This window comes from Chlorocebus sabaeus, chromosome 9 (genome assembly GCF_047675955.1).
Source record: "Chlorocebus sabaeus isolate Y175 chromosome 9, mChlSab1.0.hap1, whole genome shotgun sequence".
NCBI classification, from domain to species: domain Eukaryota; kingdom Metazoa; phylum Chordata; class Mammalia; order Primates; family Cercopithecidae; genus Chlorocebus; species Chlorocebus sabaeus.
The window spans coordinates 114,917,015-114,937,437 of record NC_132912.1 but is presented as its reverse complement, the minus strand read 5'-3'; the positions used below and the strand labels follow the sequence as shown (position 1 = coordinate 114,937,437).

General features: G+C 43.4%; 1 protein-coding gene across 1 annotated transcript in view; it reads left to right on the top strand.

The window, feature by feature from the left end:
• Positions 1–5,222: 5,222 nt before the first annotated feature.
• The window catches only part of GPAM (glycerol-3-phosphate acyltransferase, mitochondrial), a 63,584-nt gene continuing 48,383 nt past the window's right edge, over positions 5,223–20,423 (top strand). The window contains exon 1 of the mRNA XM_038009562.2: positions 5,223–5,448. The gene's annotated coding sequence lies outside the window, so the exon portion shown is untranslated. The remainder of the gene's footprint in view (positions 5,449–20,423) is intronic.

Genomic DNA, 20,423 nt, shown 5'->3' with positions numbered 1-20,423 from the left:
GATAGCTAAAAGCAAAGATACATGCATATGAATACATGTGCACAGAGAGATGTATTCTCACAGTTATATGTGAGTATGGCTCTAGATGCATGTATGAAACCACCCAGTGGTTCCATTTTGCCCACTGCCCAGATAGAGCCAATTTATCAAAACAGGAGGATGCCAATAGAGAAAGAGTTTAAGTCATGCAGAGCCTGCAGAATGGCAGACAAGAATTCTATTACACAAATCCATCACCCCAAACATTGAGAGGCCAGGGTTTTCCTAGGATAGTTTGGTGGGCCAGGGAATGGGTGCTGCTGATTTATTGGGGATCCAATTATAGGGGTGTGGAAAATGATCCTCCTGCCTGCTCAGCCTGCTTCTGGGTGGGGCCACAGATCCAGCTGACTGTCTGGGTGGAGCCATCAGTAGTCAGAAATTTTTCAGTCAAAAACCTGCAGAGACATCTAAAAAGGCTAATCTTAGGTTCTACAAGAGCAACGTTATCCGTAGGAGTAATTGGAAAAGTGGCAAATCTTGTGACCTCCAGAATAATGGTTGGTAATTGTTTACCTTAGCAGAATTCAGGCTCCTTTCATTCTTCTAACCTGGTGGTCTGTCATTAGTTTTACAAAGGTGGCTTAGTTTTAGGGAAGGGCTATCTTTTAAACTATAAATTAAATGTTTCCCAAAGGTCACTTGGCCAGACCCCAGGAATGATTAAGGGCATTTTGGAGGTTAAAGGCAAATTGGGGTTGGTTAGATCAGATCTCTTTGACTGTCATAATCTCACTGTTATAAAATTTTTGCAGAGGGGGTTTCATACATGCTATAAACACACACAAAAGTGATTTTGGTAGTGCTAGAATAATCACAGAAGGGAAAATGTATTAAGTGGCAGCTTGTGAAAGACAGAAAGAAAATGAATGTAAGAACTCTCTTAGAAGTGGGAGCATGAAATGATAGAAAAATTATGGATTTTGGAGTCAATCTGACAGTGACTTGCCTGATGTGTACTGAGTTCTGCAAGTAATGAAAATTAAAGGAAAATCAAATGAAGTTGGCTGGATCTTGGTGCCACGAATCAAGATCCAGGGGCTGTGAGGTGCCTGGCTGATTCCAGACCTCTGGTACTTCCACATCCTAGGTGTCCTTTCCATCATCCTCACTCCCAGGTGAAAGCACTTTGCATTGGAATCTCCATCTCAGGCATGACCTGTGGCCAGGCCCTGTCACCTGTGTGCACGTGGCCTGCTCAGCCTCCTCTCTACCCCTATGGCTTTACCCCCTTTCTGGGAAGGTCCTTTTCTGGTGCTGTTATGCCAGGGCTGTGGGCTTTGGTTGGGACTGGACAGGTGCTGAGAATCTGGGAGGATGCTGTCGCTCTCAGTCACCACACTCGTCGTCCCTGTGTCAGAGGCGTTCAAACCAGTGACTCCATCTTGAACAGGGGCTGGTAAAATGAGGTTGAGACCTGCTGGGCTGAATTCCCAAGAGGTTAGGCGTTCTCAGCCATAGAATGAGATAGGAGGTTGGGGCAAGATACAGGTCACAAAGACCCTGCTGATACAACAGGATGCAGTAAAGAAGCAGGCTAACACCCACCAAAACCAAGATGGCTACAAAAGCGGCCTCTGACCATCCTCACTGCTCATTATATGCTAATTATAATGCATTAGCATGCCAGAAAACACTCCCACCTGCACCATGACAGTTTACAAATGCCATGGCATTTACCCTGTGTAGTCTAAAAAAGGGATGAAACCTCAATTACGGGAACTCCTCACCCCTTTCCTGGGAAATTCCTGAATTTAGCAAGGAAATTTAGCAAGGGAAATTCCTTTGTTTAGCATATAATCAAGAAATAACCATAAGTATACTCAGTTGAGCAGTCCATGCTGCTGCTCTGTCTATGGAGTAGCTGTCTGTTTCTTTACCTCTCTTAGAAACTTGCTTTCACTTAACTCTGTGGACTTGCCCCAAATTCTTTCTAGCACCAAGAACCCTCTTTTGGTGTCTGAATCAGGATCCCTTTCTGGTACCACCTGGTTGATTTTTTTTTTTTTTCTTATACCATCCTACCCAGCACATCTCTCTTATTGTTTATCTAGTGACCTCAAGGGTTTGGATAACACATTCCTGGCAATGGGTCAAAGCTGAGAACTTGGCCAGCCTTCAGTGAAGTCCTCCCCATCTCTCCATAGCCACTCTGTTTTCTCTCTTTTGTAGCCATCTTCTCCTGCATCTTAAGACTCCCATGATCCTTAATCCCGTTCTGTGTCCCCTGCTCTGTATGGCGTTCTCCTCAGCCAGGCCTACCCCATCTGCAGTGCTTCTATCCAGAGTTCACCTTCCTCTCACTTGAACAGGCCAGGCAGCGGCGGAGGCACTGCTCTCAGTAGGCTGTTAGGAAGGAAGCAAGTTGATTCTACCTGTATCTGGGAATCAGATCTCTATCTTCCTTTGAATCATCAGTTGCCAGCTTGCTAGCTCTGTGCCTCTAGGTAAGATATTCAGTCTTTCTGAGCCTTAGGTAAAAATGTTTTAAATGCCAACATAACAGCTATTTGTCGGCCTAATTGCCATTTTCTCCATAAATAATGATGAAGCCCTTTTAAATTTCTTTCATTTTTTTTTTTTCTCTCTTGAACTAAACATCTAGGAAGCCAAGACTGAATATTTAGGAGAAGAATAAAGACCTGTTTTTCATGTGAAGAGCTGGAGTAGGAAGAACATAGGACTTCATTCTGGCTTCAGTTCCTGCCTGGGTAGATTTTGGCAAGTTACTCTAAAGTTTCTGATTCTCCAGGACCTCATCTTTGAAATGACAATAAAAATACTACCTTCCTTTTGCTTAGAGTTGTGGGGAGGGTTACATGAGAGAGAATGTATAATTGTGCTTTATGCACTGTGAAAATCTGTGTAAATGTTAGACTCGGCTGCTGCTGTGACATCATAACTTCTGGCAGGAGAGAAGCCCTTCAGTGACTAGCTCTCTCATTTGCTTTGTTCTTTCCTGTTTCCCTGCTATGAGGTTGTGAATTTGTGGCTATAAGGGGTATGCAAACTTGTACATGAATGTCCATAGCAGCATTATTCATGATTTCACAAAAAAACAAAGCAAAACGTGGAAACCACCCGAATGTCCTCCAGCAGATGAATGGTAGATATCTGTATAAATTGTAGTATATTTATACTATGTAATATTATTCATCAATAAAAAGAAATGAAGTAAACCTTGAAAACTTTATTATACTATGTAATATTATTCATCAAAAAAGAAATGAAGTAAACCTTGAAAACTTTATGCTAAGAGAAATAAAACTGCTGCAAAGGTCACATATCCTATGATTGCATTTAAAGGAAATGTCCAGGGTAGGGGTTTCTGATCTGTAGAAGACATACAGTAGATCAGTAGTTGCCTAGAGCTGGAGGAGGTGTTGGCAGGGTTGGGAGTGATTGTTAATGGGAAGGGAGTTCTTCATGGGGTGATGGAATGTTCTAAAATTCATTCTACTGATGGCTGCACAACTCTGTGTCTGTATTAGAAATCACTGAACTACACATATACTTTAAACGGGTAAATTGTATGGTGTGTGCATTTTATTTCAACAAGACGTTATATATCAATATTTTTTTAAAAGGAGTGGAGATACACACCTTTGCTTTTTCTCTTTCTTTCCCCAGTAGGAGTGGTGGCTCACACCTGTAATCCCAGCACTTTGGGAGGCCAAGACGGGAGCATCATCTGAGGTCAGAAGTTTGAGACCAGCCTGGCCAACATGGTGAAACCCCGTCTCTACTAAAAATAAAAAAATTAGCTGGGTGCATTGGTGGGTGCCTGTAGTCCCAGCTACTTGGGAGGCTGAGGCAGGACAATCTCTTGAAGCCAGGAGGCAGAGGCTGCAGTGAGCCAAGATTGCGCCACCGCACTCCAGCCTGGGGGACAGAGTGAGACTCTGTCTCAAAACAAACAAAAATAAAATAAAATAAAAATAAAAAAAGAGACAAGATTCACACCTTTGCTTTTTCTCCTTCTTTCCCTAGTAGAAGCCCTGCAGGGGGTCCCATTGGAGAATATTTTGACTGTACTTGTCCCTCTGACTTGGATCCGCTTCCTGTCCACCACTGCTGGTTTTGTTGTAGTTCCTTTGGACAGGCCCATACCGTTCATGACAAGCCCTCTTCACCAGTCCCTGCCATTGGTTCCACTGCGCTCAGGACTTCTTTCACAAACTGCTACCTCCTGTGCTGACATTGTTTCGGGAGGGCAGGGAACTGCGCCAGGTTTGGCTCACCTCAGTGCCCCCAGTCAGCACATCTCTACCAGAGTAGATGCAAAATAAATAACTGTTGCATGAATGCATATTTACCTAACAAGAGGGTTCCCCTTAAGTTCAATATTTAAGCTTAAGAGCTTAAGAGCTTAAATATTGAACTCTAATACATCGAGACCCTTTGAGGGTTTGCCTACCGGTCTACGGGGCCTGTAAGAGCCTCACAGGAAGGAGAGAGAGTTTTTATGCATTTAGTCTTTGCAACAATTAAGCAGGAAGCAACTGACAGTGTTCAAAGTCACATGGACAGGGCTACCAAGGGCCTTTATTGGCCCTTACACCTTCTTAGTCCCCAGAACCTACTCTCTTTACAAGACCTCTTCATAAGCCAAACAGAGCAATAATAGCTTTGAAAGGGGAGGGTGGCAGCAGCTGGAAAGGGGATGAAGAAATACAGAAGACCAAAGTCATGACTGATTTAAGACAAACAGGAAATGCGTGTAAAGCATCTCCATCATCTCTCCATGACCGTTTCAGGGTTACAGTCAGTGAGTTGCACATTTGGCATCAAATAGACTCACCCCGTGGGGACCCCAGCCCCACTCAGCCCCACTCAAGCTTCCCTTCCCCTCAGCAGTGAGAAATGCAAGTTGGAAACAGCCAGGCCAGGAGCCTGCCCCACGTGAACACTCAAGCTGCAGACACCTCCACCGAGAATGAGGTTACTGAGCTTGGAGCTTCACTTCCCAATTAGAAAATCCCCACCAGGCAATGCGAAGAAGACACCATTTGTTGCATCATGAAATTGTAACAAGCCCTGAAATGCACTCCAGAAGCCTGGGTCTATTTGTCCTTGCAGTCGGAAGGAAGCCTGTGATTGGCTGGCCAAGCTCAGCCTAGCAGGCCTTATCTCTGACTGGTTATTATTTGATTAAAGAGCCTTCCTCCTCCTGTGGTGTTTCAAAACTGCACTGGGAGAATTCGCTGTTGCAGGGGGGACTCTTTCTGAGGTTACTGTGGAGCAACCAAAGTCCGTCAGCCTCTGGCTGTGCAGAGGGGCACCCAGAGGAAATAGACCTTGCTTCTCATTCACCCACAGCCTGGGACTGTCTTCTCCAGAGTCTCCATCACCTTTGCTAATCAACTGCTTGGAAATAATTCCTCAAACACCACCAAGTCAAGGACACAGGTATTTAAAAACCTGGGGGTCATGGAGTAATTTCTTAGGATGTCATGACATGAGACATGGGGGCAGGACGAGGAAGCCAGGGAAGCAGCGTGGAATGCAGGAGAGGCAGACACAGTAGGAAGAAGAAAGTCAAAGAAAAGAACTCAGAATCATGGAATTCTATAACTAAGGCAAAACTGAGGCTCGTGGGCATAGTTGTTTGCAGCTGAAAAGAGGTGCAAGTGCTTTTGTGATGTAACATTCACACCTGTGTGCATTTGCTCCTCATGAAATCCTTCCTGAGTTTTTGCTACTCTTTTGGCCTCCGTGTAATCCTCCATCCTGGCTCAGAACCCCCAAATCCTAAGAGGATTTTGGACACTTTACGAAAAATATAATTGCTTTGGCTTGAAACATCATTAAATCTGATTTGCAAACGGCACATGGCCTTCAAAGGCTCTGCTTAGTAGTACAGATCCTGGTACCAATCCTCGTGATGTTGGCTACAGAGGAAAGAGGAGGAGCTGAGCACCTCTTTTAGGAAAGTTTGTTTCCCACTTTAAGATCTGTGTTTAACGGGTGATATTCATTCTTATCCCTACTGTATTCCCTACTCAGGGGTGTTTTCTGAGCTTGGGTCGGGCAGACAGTCTTGTATCAAAGGACTTTCTCACTGTAGGGGGAAAGCTGGGCTCCATTTGGGGCCAGCAGGATTTAACCATCTGGAATGAAGATCAAAGACAACAGAAAAGACAGACTTCATTCTCTCTGTTAGATTTGGCTGGAGGTGGCAGCAGAGGGGAAGATACGATGCAAAACCAAGGAAATCAATACTTTTGTTTTAGTATTGAGTGGAAAAGAATGTTTTTTACAGTATGTCAGTATTCTTAACACTGATTTTTCCCTGTATGCATTTCAGGTTAAAAAATAACCATGCCAACCGCATTTCCTCCCTCCACTCTCTGTGGCTGTCTATGTTGTCTTGATTCCCAGTGTTGGCATCCAGATAGTCCCTGCTTTGTTAGCCGCAGTGGAATGAGTCCGTGGATCCCCCGGCAGGACGGTGGAGATGCTTCCTGTGCTGACTGCTGTGGTCCCCAGGGAGCCTTCTCTGCCCTAGGGGTCCCATGGGATTTCCTGAGCTTATCCAGAGTATGAGGGCCAAGAAGTTTGTCATAATGACTCGTGCTCCTCTTCATAAATTTATGGAAACTGCCAAGAGGTGGAGGACAAGCCCGACGCAAGGGGTTATACTTCTTGGATGTGATTCTTCTCTGCTCTTTTGGAACATTTTCTCCCTTTGCCATTACCAGCATGGTCTGGATCCTGTGTGCCTCTTGGGCCTCTTTTCTCTTCCTTTTCTAGCTCTGTCTCACCACAGGAACATGCTTTCTGTTTTCTGGACCCACCATGGTCGAACCTTATCACATGTTATCCTGTCTGCTTAAAGCATTCTTCACCTTACCCTGCCTCCGGGTCTGACCAAGTCAGGAGATTAGTCAGGACTCTTTCTGAGTAAATCCACTTCTGCTATGAGGTTAGGGTCCCCTGAACTTCCCCTTACTGGACCACTAACCATATTGTCTTAGACTGCTTGTTTCCTGATCCATTGTCCCCTGCCAGACTGATAGCTGTGAGGGCAGGGTTCATGCCTTTATGACTCCCAGCCAGGACCCCAGAGCCTAGGAATCTGTGACACCCAGTAGGCTCTTTCTTGTGATAATGGCTAACATTGATGGAGTGTCTTCTATATACCCAGCACTCTCCTAAGGGCTTTATCTTATTAACTCAGTCCCCACAATGAGCCATTGAAGTCACTGAGGTGTGTGTCAACCCATTTAACGAATGAGCAAACTAAATTAAGAAAACTGCTCAAGTTAGCACAGTAAATGGCAGACTTCAGAGCCCTTTTTTTTTTACATCTATGTCACGATGGCCACTCTAGGGCTGAATGAGCCAGTGAGGAACGAATGAATGATAGCAGGCTGATGGTAAAGACATTGTAACTGTTTCACATGCTCGGCTGGACCAATTCATTCAGTCAGGCCTACTGAGCACCAGCCATGTGCCAGGCTGTGAGCCAGGCTTTGAGAATACAGTGATTAGCAAGTACAGACCCTGAGCTGAGATGCTTTCAGTTCTGAGCTCTGCTCTGTTCTCTCTGTCGAGATCAGCTTTCCCGTGCCTCTCACCTGCCTTGGTAGCCAGGGTTAAGCACTTACAGGCTCTCGCCTCAACACGAAGAGGAGCTCCAAATCTGGAGTTTGTTTCAGCCTTGAAGTAAACGCTTAATGAAACTAGCATTGTCCAGAAGCTGACTGTATCTCAGGCACCAGGCTGAGTGCTTTGCCCTGGCTGATCTCGTATTTCCTCCTTATGAGGCAGAGGGGTTACCACCACCCTGTGTTTCAGACGAACGAACCAAGGCTAAGAGAACATAAGGAATATGCCCAAGCTGGTAAGTGCTAGAGCTGGAACTCAATGGCAGGCTGGTCTAACCTCTAAGCCTTTGCCCTTTCCATCAACCAGGGACTTTCTCAAGACCCTAAGCTTTGGGCTCACTGCATCCTGATGACTGGTTTCCGTTATTAAAAGTAACAGCAAAAACCAGAATTAACTTTTGCACCAACCTAATAATATTCCTGTCAAACAGATATTCCTGTCTGTCTGCCTCCCCAGTTACTGAGTTGGGGTTTTCTCCCTGCTTAGTGGTCCTCAGCCCCCTCTTCCTTGACTGTACCCCTGACCTAACATCTTTTCTGACCACTGATGCTTGTGGGCTCCACATTTGTGCCTGATTAGGCAAGACGGGGCACCTGCCTGGGGACATCTGCTTTGAGCAGCCGTCAGTCTCCAAGTGGCCCCTCCTCTTCTCTTCTCTCAGGGAATGGTCTTGGAGCATCTCGTTCTAGAACATCATGTTTGAAGAAGTCTAAACCAAGGTCCCCAGCTTAAGAAACCCTCATACATCTGTTAATCTTTTGTTAGAAAAGCAGACAGCCTAAGGAAAAGGGTCATTAGAATCCAGAGCCGAATCTTGCGTTTTTCACTTGTCATTTAAATTGTCCAAGCTCTAGTTTCCTCCTTTGTAAAATGAGTGTAATACTTTCTCAAGAGGTTACTTTGAGAGTACAGATTCTGTGTTCAGTAAGTATCGGTTGCGTGCTTACTGTGTGTGAGGCACACAGCGGGTAGAGTGGAGAATGAAGCTGAGAAAGCTGCCTGCCCTTGTGGAACTTACAGTTGAATGGGGATGACCGACATTTAAAAAATCACACAAACAAATAGCTCAGTCCCATATGTGATGAGAAAAAGAACAGAGGACCTAGTTAGATGGCGTGGGAGCTAGCCAAGAAAAGACCCATTGACGAACCAACAGGATTTGAACCCTTAATACCCTGCCTTGACCAGAATGCAGGAAGTTCTCAATACTTGCCGCCCTGGCCATGGACCTGCACCTCTCTGGGGCTCAGAGTCTGTGAGAATAAAATGAGGGAGTTGGACTGAATGATTCCTAAGACTGAGTTGCCCACCTCTGGCATTTTATAATTTGATGGCAGGTTAGATCCAGGTGAAATGAGGGCCTCTGACTCCCTATCCTGGGCTCTTCTTCCCCAGGTGCTTCTGCTGGTGGAGAGAAGCTAGGCCCAAACTCAAGGACAGCAGGAGGAAGAGGTGGTCAGTTCTGTCTTCTAGAATCCCCTTTCTCTCAGCACCTCCCCACTACTTCCCCCAGCTGGAACCCAGTATTCACGGGGTCACTCCTATCAGAAGAACTCTCTAAGCCCCTTTTCAGGAACTATGGCATTCCTGTAGACCCAGTTCTCTGTGTCCTTCCTCTCCAAGCACCTGCATGTCCAGCCTGGACAATTTACGCACCTGGGGTGGGTTTCTTTGGATGGTGAAATTCTGAGAACAGGAAGGCTGCGAGGGCAGCAGGGAGCTGAAGATTTGAGAATAAGCCTGGGTCTGTTCCTTGGCTGCCCATGAATGCTCCCAACACTTTCCACTTGACCTCCCCCAGGCGCACCATGTTCCCTCTGCACAGCACACAGTGTCTATTGTGAGCTCTTATTAGTGACATCTCTTGCAAATGGCTGGTTAGCATTTTTTCCAGACAGAGCAGAAACTCTGGAGGTGGTGGGGAGGCTAAGTTTGCAGAGGGTGATGAAAGGAAATGCTTAGCCTCAGGGCCCTGAAAGAATGAGGATGTCAGCATCTTCAATTCTCTCCCACCTTTCCTGGGTGGGGTGGAGGGGGGCTGTCCCTTTGACCTCCAGAAGCATATGCATTCTTTCTCCATCTCTTCTTCCCTACCTGGGGTCTCACTCTTGCCTGCAGCTGTCTGTTATCCAATACCCCCATTGCTAGCTGGTCATGGGACCTCGTGGGACCTCCAGGGGCACTGGCATTTTAGCCGACAATGCCTGAAGAGAGTAATAATGGTGAGGAAACTGTGGTAGGCATGAGACTTCAGGGCACACAACTTTTCTCCATATGAATTCAGGATTTGAAAACTCCCTGTTTGATGGTTGAGTCCTAGAGAGTTGAATATTAAGAAAGGGACAGAGATGCTATGCTAGATCAAGAATATTTCCAAAGAGAGGCTGAATAGGAAGTTGTACCCCAGGGCAATTACCCCCAACAGCTTGTAAGAGGAAAATGACAGTATATGTGCAATGAAAAGTTCACTCTCATCCTTCAGTTCCCAGAACTTCAGCGTTGCTATTCCCACCATGTGGTACTGGGTTCTCCAACGGCCACAGCATGTCAGATGTAAAACGGGCACCCTCAATGTCAGACTGAGCCAGTGCTAATTAAAACATTGCATCACGGCTCCTGGGCTCTCCAGGCACAGGCAGGCAGGAGCCCTTTCCCTACTCTGTCCTCCTTGCCTGGGTGCACTTGCTTAGTGAGCTTTGCATGCAAACTCTATCCATGCCCTGTGGGGCTGGTGGGAAGTGTGGCTGTGTTATGGGCTTCAGCATCCTGCCAGAAATCAGATTGGCCATAAAAACACCCAAAATGAGTCTTGAAAGAAAGCGACATTCATTTCTCTCTGGGCTGGACATTCTGCAGGAAAGGGGTGGTTGCCGTAGAAATGAACCCTGAAGGCTGCTAGTAACAGCGTCATTCCTTTTTTGAGTCAATTCCAAAAAGTGACTATGAGGAACAGGGGCCTGGGAAAATTGAAAACCTTGGGAATGAGAGCTCTGCTAGGACTTGACTATGGGAAAACCAGGGGGACTATGAAGCAGCCGCAGGCAGGAGGCTGGCTTCTCCCCACTATCAGCTCTGCTTCCACTCGGACATCTGCAGTCACCGTGGGACAGGAGCTGAACTTTTGCTCAGTGGTCCCCCCAGGCTGGGGCAGCAGCAATTCTGACTCCCATCAGGCTCCCCTTGGGGCGCATTTTAATTATCCTGTGGGTTGATGCTCAGGGTGAGCCTGCTGGGTAAGGTGGGGTGGAGCCCCTTCCACTACCCAGACAGAACAACATGAACTATTAGATACTAGAAAATGTGCTCTCTAATCCTCCAATTTTATGGATCTGTGAAGCAGCACCGTGTGTCCCTGGGGCTTCGCCATCACTCCTTCAGTGCATGACTACACCATCATTCCTGCCCCATGTCTGATTAGCTCCATGAATCAGGGCAACAAGGCGTAGTCACTGCTCTCAAGGAACTCACAGCCCAGTGGAAGAGACTGGTAATTAAACAGGCAATTTAGTGCAGCATTACAGAGTGGAAAATGTGACCAGACCATAGAGCAGTGTGGTATATTCACAGTGCAGTGTGTTTCTTCCCGACTCTCCCTGTCCCCAATCCCTGTCCCTGCCCTGAACACCGTCTCCATTCTAGCTGGGTCTCAAATCTGATTTTTCTCCAGCCAATGCCAGTGGTTGTTTAGCATTCATGGCACCCACATTACAGACAGCAGATAGCTGTTGGCTTATGATGTTTTTTCCAGTCTAGGGTGAATGTAGTCAATTTGAGGAACTTCCCTTCGTTTTGAGAGTCTCTCCTTCCTGCTTGTTGGAATTTTAAAGCATTATTTCTTTTATCAAATGATGGGGTTTGTTGATTGGCAATTTATGTTTAATTTAATTTTAACGTTATGACTGGGCAGAATAAAAATGTTAGTATCCCTTGGTTTACTGCACTGTAATAGCTCAGAGTCCAGGAAGCATTGTTCAAAAAGCTGCTTGTCACTGAGGCTAACATTCATGCCTAAACCCATGCAGGAGCCCTTGGGATATCCTTCTTAGTTTCTGATTTCCCAGCCTGTAGCAGAGTAGCAGAGTTGATCTATTCAAATTCCATTCACTTCCCCAAGACACTTAGCTGGCTATTGCAGCCAAATCCTTAAATAGAAACTACTGTTTTCTTGGCGTCCCAGGCTCCTGTATGTTTAATGCCTCAAGTATCCACTTTCTGGGCCAAAGTCATGAAAATCTAAAGGGGAAACTATCCGTCTCAGAAAGCAGTTGCAATGGAAATAAAAGCCATTAGTACTCAGTGTTATCAGGATGTTTAATTTTTCATTGATATTTCAAGATAAAAGTTGATCTTCAGAGTGGTGTTAATTCAGGTCACCAGCTTCCACTTAGATGCAGCTTAGAGACTGCTGCAAAAGATGCCAGTACCTTGGTTTATGGTAGCTGAATCTTGGGGGTTCTCCATCTGCCTGCTTCTGTTAGGGGATCTTGGGATCATTGGCTTTGCTGTGATTAAATGAAGTCCCCTGATGCATGTGGTTATTCTGACACTTGAGATATGTCCAGGACACTGGAAGTCCCTCACAAACTTGACAGATGCAACGAAACGTCCACCAGGCAAGTCAAATCCCAAGAATATAAGTGGCAAAGTCCAAGTTCTTGGGCTATAGTTGAACGTTCCTGTGTTAAACATTGTTTAAAATAAACAGGTCATGCTAGGACCTCAGTGCTTAGATATTTAGCTGCAAGGAGCGTTTTGTTTTACCCATGTTTGCAATCTTGCCTCCTTTCTGTGACAGCAAATGCAAAAGAGACTCTCATGCTTGTGTTGAGTGCTTCTTGAAGTCAAGGATATACCTTGTGCGTGATATTGGTGGATACCTTCTCCCTCTGCCTGTCACTCCCTTGAGACCCAACACATCTCCTGGCACATAAGAGGCCAAACATGGTTGTTGGTGACAATGATAATGCAAACAATACACATTTCAGAGAGAATGTTTCTGGTGGTTTCTACCATGACCTAATACGACTACTTAATTATTAACATTTTAGCTTGCCTATTTCGTTATTAAAATAAATTCCTTTGACTTGATCATTGTGTTTGGTTTACTTCCCTAAGAAAAGGAAGTTGACGGAGCATGAAGCTGGTGGGCAGCAGGGCCTGTAGGCGGACACTGTGTTCCTTTGGAACCTGCACTGGCTGCTTATGCAGGGGCAAGAACATTGTAGAAGATTTCAGGCAGTGTTTCTCCCCAAGGCTCTGCCAGCTGTGTGGACCTATGCAAGTCTCTTTATGTCTCTGGGTTTGGGTGTCCTTAGCTGTAGAATGTGTTAGGCTGGATCTGAATGGCCCTTAGGCCATTCAGATGACTTAGCCCTATAGGTGCTATACATTAGATAATTATTTTTGTTGTGGGGACTGTCCCGTGCATCATAAGAAGTTTAGCAGTGTGCTGTCTCTAACTGCTGGATGCCAGTGGCACCCCTCCCTTCATTTGTGACAACTAAATATATCTCCAGACATTTACAAATATCCCCTGGGGAGCAAAATCATCTCTGGTTGAGAACTATTGGAGCAGATGATTTCTACCTGAGTTGGAGAAACCACACTAAGAGTTGTTAATGCATCCTGTTTTATTGAGCTTCTACTCTGTGCTAGGCACTGTATTAGACTTTGTAACTTGAAGAGATATTCTATTGAGAAAGGGGCATCTACTTCATGAAAATCTGAATGAGAGCTGGATAATCTGAATTATTTGCACAGGCATGGAGGTAGAGTGAAGAAGATAGAATCCCTGTTTTGATTCTTACTAGCCATGTGAGCTCCATCTCCTCATCTGTAAAACATCATATTTTCACACTGTTGTCAGGACCTAATGCCCAGTGTATAGGAAAGCAACAGATCATAGTAGACACGCAATAATTAAACTTCTTTCCCCAACCACCGAGGGATTCAGATCTGCGAAAATCATTACTTTTGCCAGTATTGTTCTATCTTTACAACCTACTCTTCTTCCCCTACCCACCGCAACCCTCTTCCTACTCAAGCCAGTGCTGATATATCATCTTAAAATCCCCAACAGTCTATTTCGACAAGAGCCCCCAGATCTCTTGTGTCACCAGATTGTTGAACTTGGGCCATTCTTGAAAGGGTTGTCTCTTCCTATCAAAAAAAAAAAAAAAAAAAAAATTATCTAATAACCAGAGATTTGCAGACAGCCTTGTTCTATCTGTGTGCTTGAGCAGGACAATGGCAATAGGAATTGAGGACAAGGGACCTTCTACCCACGTGCATTAGCTGCATGCTCCTCCTAGAGGCACTGATTAGGCATGGGTTCTCAGTGTCTCAAGACTATGCTTTGGATATCGACAGCAGCTGCTGTTCCATCTCCTCCACGGAAAACACCTTGGTGTTTGGTAGCCTGGCATAGTGAGAGTCCTCATGTCACAGTGAGAAGGATTTCGGGGTGAGGGAGTTTGAAGCTGCACCCTCCTCTCAGTGAGAAACTGACTAGGGGCTCCAAGGAACATAAAGACAGTGTAGTTCTTTAAAAAACAGACTCTGCCTCAAATCCCAGCTTTGCCACCTACTGTACCCTGTGTGACCTTGGGAAACTTAGTTCTTTTTCCTGAACCTCAGAATCATGTCTGAGAAGTCTGTAATCATAAGGGTCTTTCTCGAGTTGGATAGTTATGAGAATTAAATAACAGAGTGTATGGAGAGCGCATGGCACAGTTCTGGCAAATACTAAGTGCTCACCAGAAATCCATTATTGTTAATCATATGTATTATCTTAAATGGTAGCTCAACACTAATGAATGTAACATGTTAAACAGACAACAAAAAGCAGAAGTTTGGGTGGATGAAAAATATGAGGTTGACTCATTCTGTTACTGACAAGAAAACAGGCTTAGAAAGGGGCACAGTGGGAAAGCCTTAGTAACTAGGACCTCGGTGCTGGCTGTTGGCAGAGCTGGGACAGATTCCCCCTCTCCAGAGTCCCCTTCAGATGCTGGTTCTCCCATGCTGGGGCTGCTTTCCTGCTCAAACCTTTATGACTCATGTTTAGAAAATTACACAAGAATTAAGGGAGTAAGGTTTTAGAACAGTGTGCAGTTTGCAGAGGGAATCTTTTTTGGAGGCTTGTTTTCAGAGGGAATCTTTCTTCAGGATAAGAGAGAAATGAATATTTTGTCTAATATGTTCCTAAATACCCAGGGCTACCCCAGAGCAGGGGGTTTCTAAACTTCCGTCTTAGCTAGATGAAACAGGAAGAGGAGACTGAGTGTTTCACAGCTTCTCTCTCCCCCTACCCGGCTCCCCCTACCACAGCGCTGAGAGGAGGCCTGTCCTCTACACTCCAGCTCACACTAACCCATTGCTTACGCATCGCCAAGCACTACTGAAACTACCTCCTTTGTCCATTGTTCTCCCACCTTCTCAGAGTTCAGCTCCTGACTCCCAACCTAGACCCAAGGGATGGCGAGTTGATATTTTGCTTCAATGCTGATATTCAGTCTTAAGAACCACTCTGAATTACTAAACAACTGAGCACAAATAATGTTCACCTTTCCAAATGAGATTTTAGATTTCTCTGGGCTGGCTCAGACCTCATATCTTGCCTTTTACCCTCGGCCAGTGACTCATAAGTTTGCTTGAGAAGGAAAGACTGAGGTGTTCAGGCTCCATGGTTGAAAGAAGAAGAATTTTTAACAGAGTGGCTTGGTACTATTTTAGACATGCTTGCTTGAGATGAAAATTTATGTAGGTTTTTTATGGTGTCAGCATGTAAAATTATGCGTGACTACAATGCAAATGGAACCTTGCTTAAAATGTCATAAATTATTTGAATTAAACTCCACTGTAGTCTTAAGTGATGGTTATAATTCAGTCAAAAGGTTGAATCAGTGGAGTCATAATTCCTATTAGAACTCTATTTCCTATTTTGCCTTTTTAAACATAACAGTCATCTACCTGCTGTCTTACTTATTAAAAGAGGGTTCACCGTGAACATAGTATACATTTGAATGTTATTCTTTTCCTCACCCCCTCATTTTTAAACCCATTTCTAGAATAGCATATATAGAACAATTACTTAATGAAAAGATTGGTAACCATGGCTCCTGGGCCAAATGCTGCTTATTCATCAAATCTGTTTGATGAATAAAGTTTTATTGGCACACAGTCACATCAGTTTTCTTATATACTGTCTAAGGCTGCTTTCATACTACAAAAGGACTGAGTAGTTGTGGACAGGACCATATAGCCCACAAAGCCTAAAATATTTACTATCTGGCCATTGATTTTTTAAAAAGTGATGATTTTGACTTAGAGAATGAGTGTCAGAGTCAGATACATCTGAGTTCAAATCAAGTCTTGGTTCCTTGCTAGCTGTGACATTGGGAAAGTTGCATAACCTCTCTGCGAAACCTAATCTGTACCATGGGGATGATCAATACCTATCTTGGAGAGCTGTTGTGCGAGTTAATTGAAAAACCTACAGCCTTGTGCCTGGCACAGAGTAAATGCTCAATAAATGGTAGCTATGCTGATGATCGTTCATTCTTTTATCCAACAAATGTATATTTGGTGCTTTTTCTATGATAGGTCTGGGGGCTACGCAGTTACTAAAATGTAGAAAGTTTCTGCTCTTATGGAGCTCACATTCTAATGAGGAAGATAGACAATGGTCAAGAAAAAAAATTAACAGGTTATTTTCAGAGAGGGATAAGTGCTATAAATAAAATAAATAGGATGATATAGAAGAAAATGACAAAGCAAGGGATAGAAAGTTGCTAACCAAGTTAAGATCTAAAAATAATAATGAATCAGCCATGCAAATGTCTGAAGAAGGAATGTTCCTGGGAGAAGGGACCATAAACACACAGTCTCTGAGCCAGTCATGAGCTGGGGATGGTCCAGGAACAGAGAGAGGACCTTGGGGACGAGGGTTGAGTAAGGCAAGGGAGAGTGATAGAGGACCAGAGGCGAGAGGTAGACAGGGGCAAAATCATGTCAGAGCTCGTAATTCCTGAAAAAATAATTGGCTTAGAGGTAGGGATGCAAGCTGAGACCATGAAAGGGCAAAAATGTAAGTGGGACCTTGACCTTATTCTATGATCTTTGTTCTAAGTATCATCATCCATCCTCTTTGGTCTCAGGCATTGGCCACTGTTGAACAGAGGAATGAGTAGGGTCCTCGTGAGTCCTGGTCAAAGTGGCAGCTTTTGGCTGTGGCAAACCCCTCACACCCTACTTGGGTTCTTCTCCTCACAGTGCCCCCTGATTCAGCAGACAGATCTTCTGGCCAATGTCACTACCTCTTTAAAATAATTCCTTTTCAGAAGCTTTTAATGCTTCTCGAGGTAGAGCACTTAAGGTGAAAATCAGTTAATGTAATCTCAAAACTCTAATAAATGTCCAGCAACATAAGACCACCAGATAAGCATTTTATCCCTAGGGTCACTCAGAATTCACAGCTCAGTTCTCATAATTAGCATTTCTTTTATGTCTGAATCATTGAACAGGTGTGGAGAACTCCATAACAATATTTTACCTGTTTAAGGTTTAAAAGCAGGCCTTAGATATAATCAGTTGCTCAAACTGCCTCCAGAGTTGCTAATAATAGCTACACAGTATTCCACAGTAGCAAAACACTATTGCATACTTGTGGCTCACTTAGAGGTAAAAGTATCCCTTCAGTTTGCTTACCTTTATCCATTTTGAATGACTCCTTCTCCTCCTCTGGTTGTTTTCCTCTTTATTCTTCTTCATCTTCTTCATCATCAGCAAAACATTTTATTGGAAGTACTTAGCTCACTAATAGTAATTAGTATTTCCCTTACAAAGCCGGGCATGGTTGTTCATGCCTGTAATCCCAGCACTTTGGGAGGCCAAGGCAGGAGGATCCCTTGAGCCCAGGAGTTTGAGACCAGCCTGGGCAACATAGTGAGACCCTGTCTCTACAAAAAATAAAAACAAAAATTAGCTGAGCCTGGTGGCATGCATCTGTGGTCCCAGCTACTCGAGAGGCTGAGGTGGGAGGATAGCTTGAGATGGGGAAGTGGAGGCTTCAGTGAGCCAAGATCGTGCCACTGCACTCTGGTCTGGGCAACAGTGAGACCCCGTCTCAAAAACAATTAATAGTATAGTTGTTGAAGGAAAACTATTCTCTCTCTCTCTCTATATATATATATATAGTATATATATACTACATGTAATATTTACTATATATAATATATATATACTACATGAATATATACTATATATAGTATATATATATATATACTACATGTGTATATATATATACTATATATAGTATATACATATATTTCAGTCCTTGGGTTTGCAGAAATTAAGTATTAAGTATAGTTTACTTACATATCTATAGTATAGTATACTTACTATATATAGTATAGTTACTAGATATATATACTTACTATAGTATAGTATATATAGTATGTATAGTTTACTATATACACTATATAGTATATGTAGTATAGTATATATAGTATAGTGTAGTATATATAGTATAGTATAGCTTACTCTATATATATAGTAAACTGTATTCAGTAAGCCCACCCAGAAGTGGGCTTACTGAATCACATGGTAGCTCTGTTTTAAATTTTTGGAGGAACCCCCATACTGTTTTCCCTAATAGTTATACTACAAACACTGATTCTTAATCTGGGGTCCATGAATGACCTTGGAGGGGGTTATGAAACTGCTGAAATGGAATATAAATTTTTACATGTGCATTTTTTTCTGGGAAAGAGCCTGGAGTTTCATCAGATTATCGAAGTGTTCCCAGATGCCAAAAAGTGAGGACTTACTGCTTTAAAGACTTCGATGCCTCAATCAGTAGTATAGTCCTTGAAGGAAAACTATGTAAGTTTATACCCGGAAAAGAAAAACGTGCTGAAGTTGAATCCAGAGAAGCCTGTGATTCTGAAATACACCTATTACCGGCTGTGATCTGTGAAAGCAAGTGGGACTGATATCTGGATCCAGTGGAATCTTCGGTCTTTGAGGGGACCGGACATTTTCCTAGGAACTGCAAGCAGTACACAGTACCCACTCGGTGCCAGGCACTGTCTCAGTGCCTTACATATTTTAACTCTTAATCCTTATAATACTATGAAGTAGGTACTGTTATTAGCTTTATTTCACGGATGAGGAAAATGAGGTACAGTGAGATAAAAACCATAAATTGAGTTTACTTTAAACATTCCAAGACCCTTTACAATTGTGGACAGTGTAGTTTGATGAGCTGTAATTAATGGTTCAGAATAATTATCATTTTGACATGTGTAAATGGCAGCCGTGTTGTAATCTTGAAGTACATGCCAAATTAATAACAGGATTCCTATACATGCCACCTCTGTTTTTGTGAATAAGAATGCCGTACGAGGTCACATACAGAGGAGAGCCAGTTAACTCATTTGCTTAATTAGAATTTGGCTAAGAGTCACTGTGGCTTATAAAATAGGTTTACTAACCAAGTAGGCAATTTTATTTTTGTAACTATTAGCACAATCAAAAAAATTCAGACTGTTTACCTAAGGCATGCCACAACTTTGTGGAGCTTAAAGTCAATGAAACTTTATCTCTGGGAGGTTAAAATTTCATTCATTTAGGATTTGATCAATTGATGGAGCTTTAGATATAATTCATTCTTTACCTGGATGATATTTATTCAACAGTTAATGAGCAGGTGACCTCGAAATTTAAACGAACTATTCTCTAAGAACATCACGTATAAATAAGCTAGAGAAAAACTAACATTATTGTGTTGGTTTTTATTATTATTATTTATGGCCCATGTTTAGAAAGTTAGGCAAAAATTAAGGAGAATAAGGTTTTAGAACAGTGTGCTGTTTGCAGAGGGAATCTTTTTTGGAGGCTTGTTTTCAGAGGGACTCTTTCTTCAGGATAAGAGAGAAATGAATATTTTGTCTAATATATTTCTAAATACCTATGGCTACCCTATAGAAGGGGGTTTCTAAATTTCCATCTTAGCTAGATGAAACAGGAAGAGGAGACTGAGTATTTCACAGCTTCTCTCTCCCCTCACCCCGCTCCCCCTACCACAGCGCTGAGAGGAGGCCTGTCCTCTACACTCCAGCTCACGCTAACCCATTGCTTATGCATCGCCAAGCACTATTGAAACTACCTCCTTTGTCCATTGTTCTCCCACCTTCTCAAAGTTCAGCTCCTGACTCCCAGCCTAGATCCAAAGGATGGCGAGTTGATACTTTAAGATTTATTTAACCCATATTAAGATTTATTTAACCCATTGATTACCTACAGCAGTTACTAGGAATTCTACAATTTATGTACATGTGCTTAATTTACACGTGTGTCCAGTGCTTTATGGAGGTGAAGTAGGAACACTGGCCCAGAAGTGAGAGCCTCTGGAGAAATAACTATGATGTGATTGATAAAGGGGGAAGGTGTTTTGTTATCTGGTAAGCAGAATCAAATGTGCAAAAGGAATGGGGTGAGGGAAGTGTTGGTCTCCGTGATCCATCCAACCAGTAGTAAAACAAAATGGGGCTAGAAGAAGAAATTGCACCTTGCGATCCTAGATTATGAAAAGCCTGTTCTCTAATATCTCACTTGCACGTTGGAGATCATCCTTGTAATAAACATCAAATATTGTATGGAGTAAGATGATGATGATAACTGCTAGTTAGAAAAGATGTGGTGAAAACCATAGCCAAAAAATCCTGCTATACTTACTTAAGTTTTGCTTTATATGAGGTAATTTAGGTAAT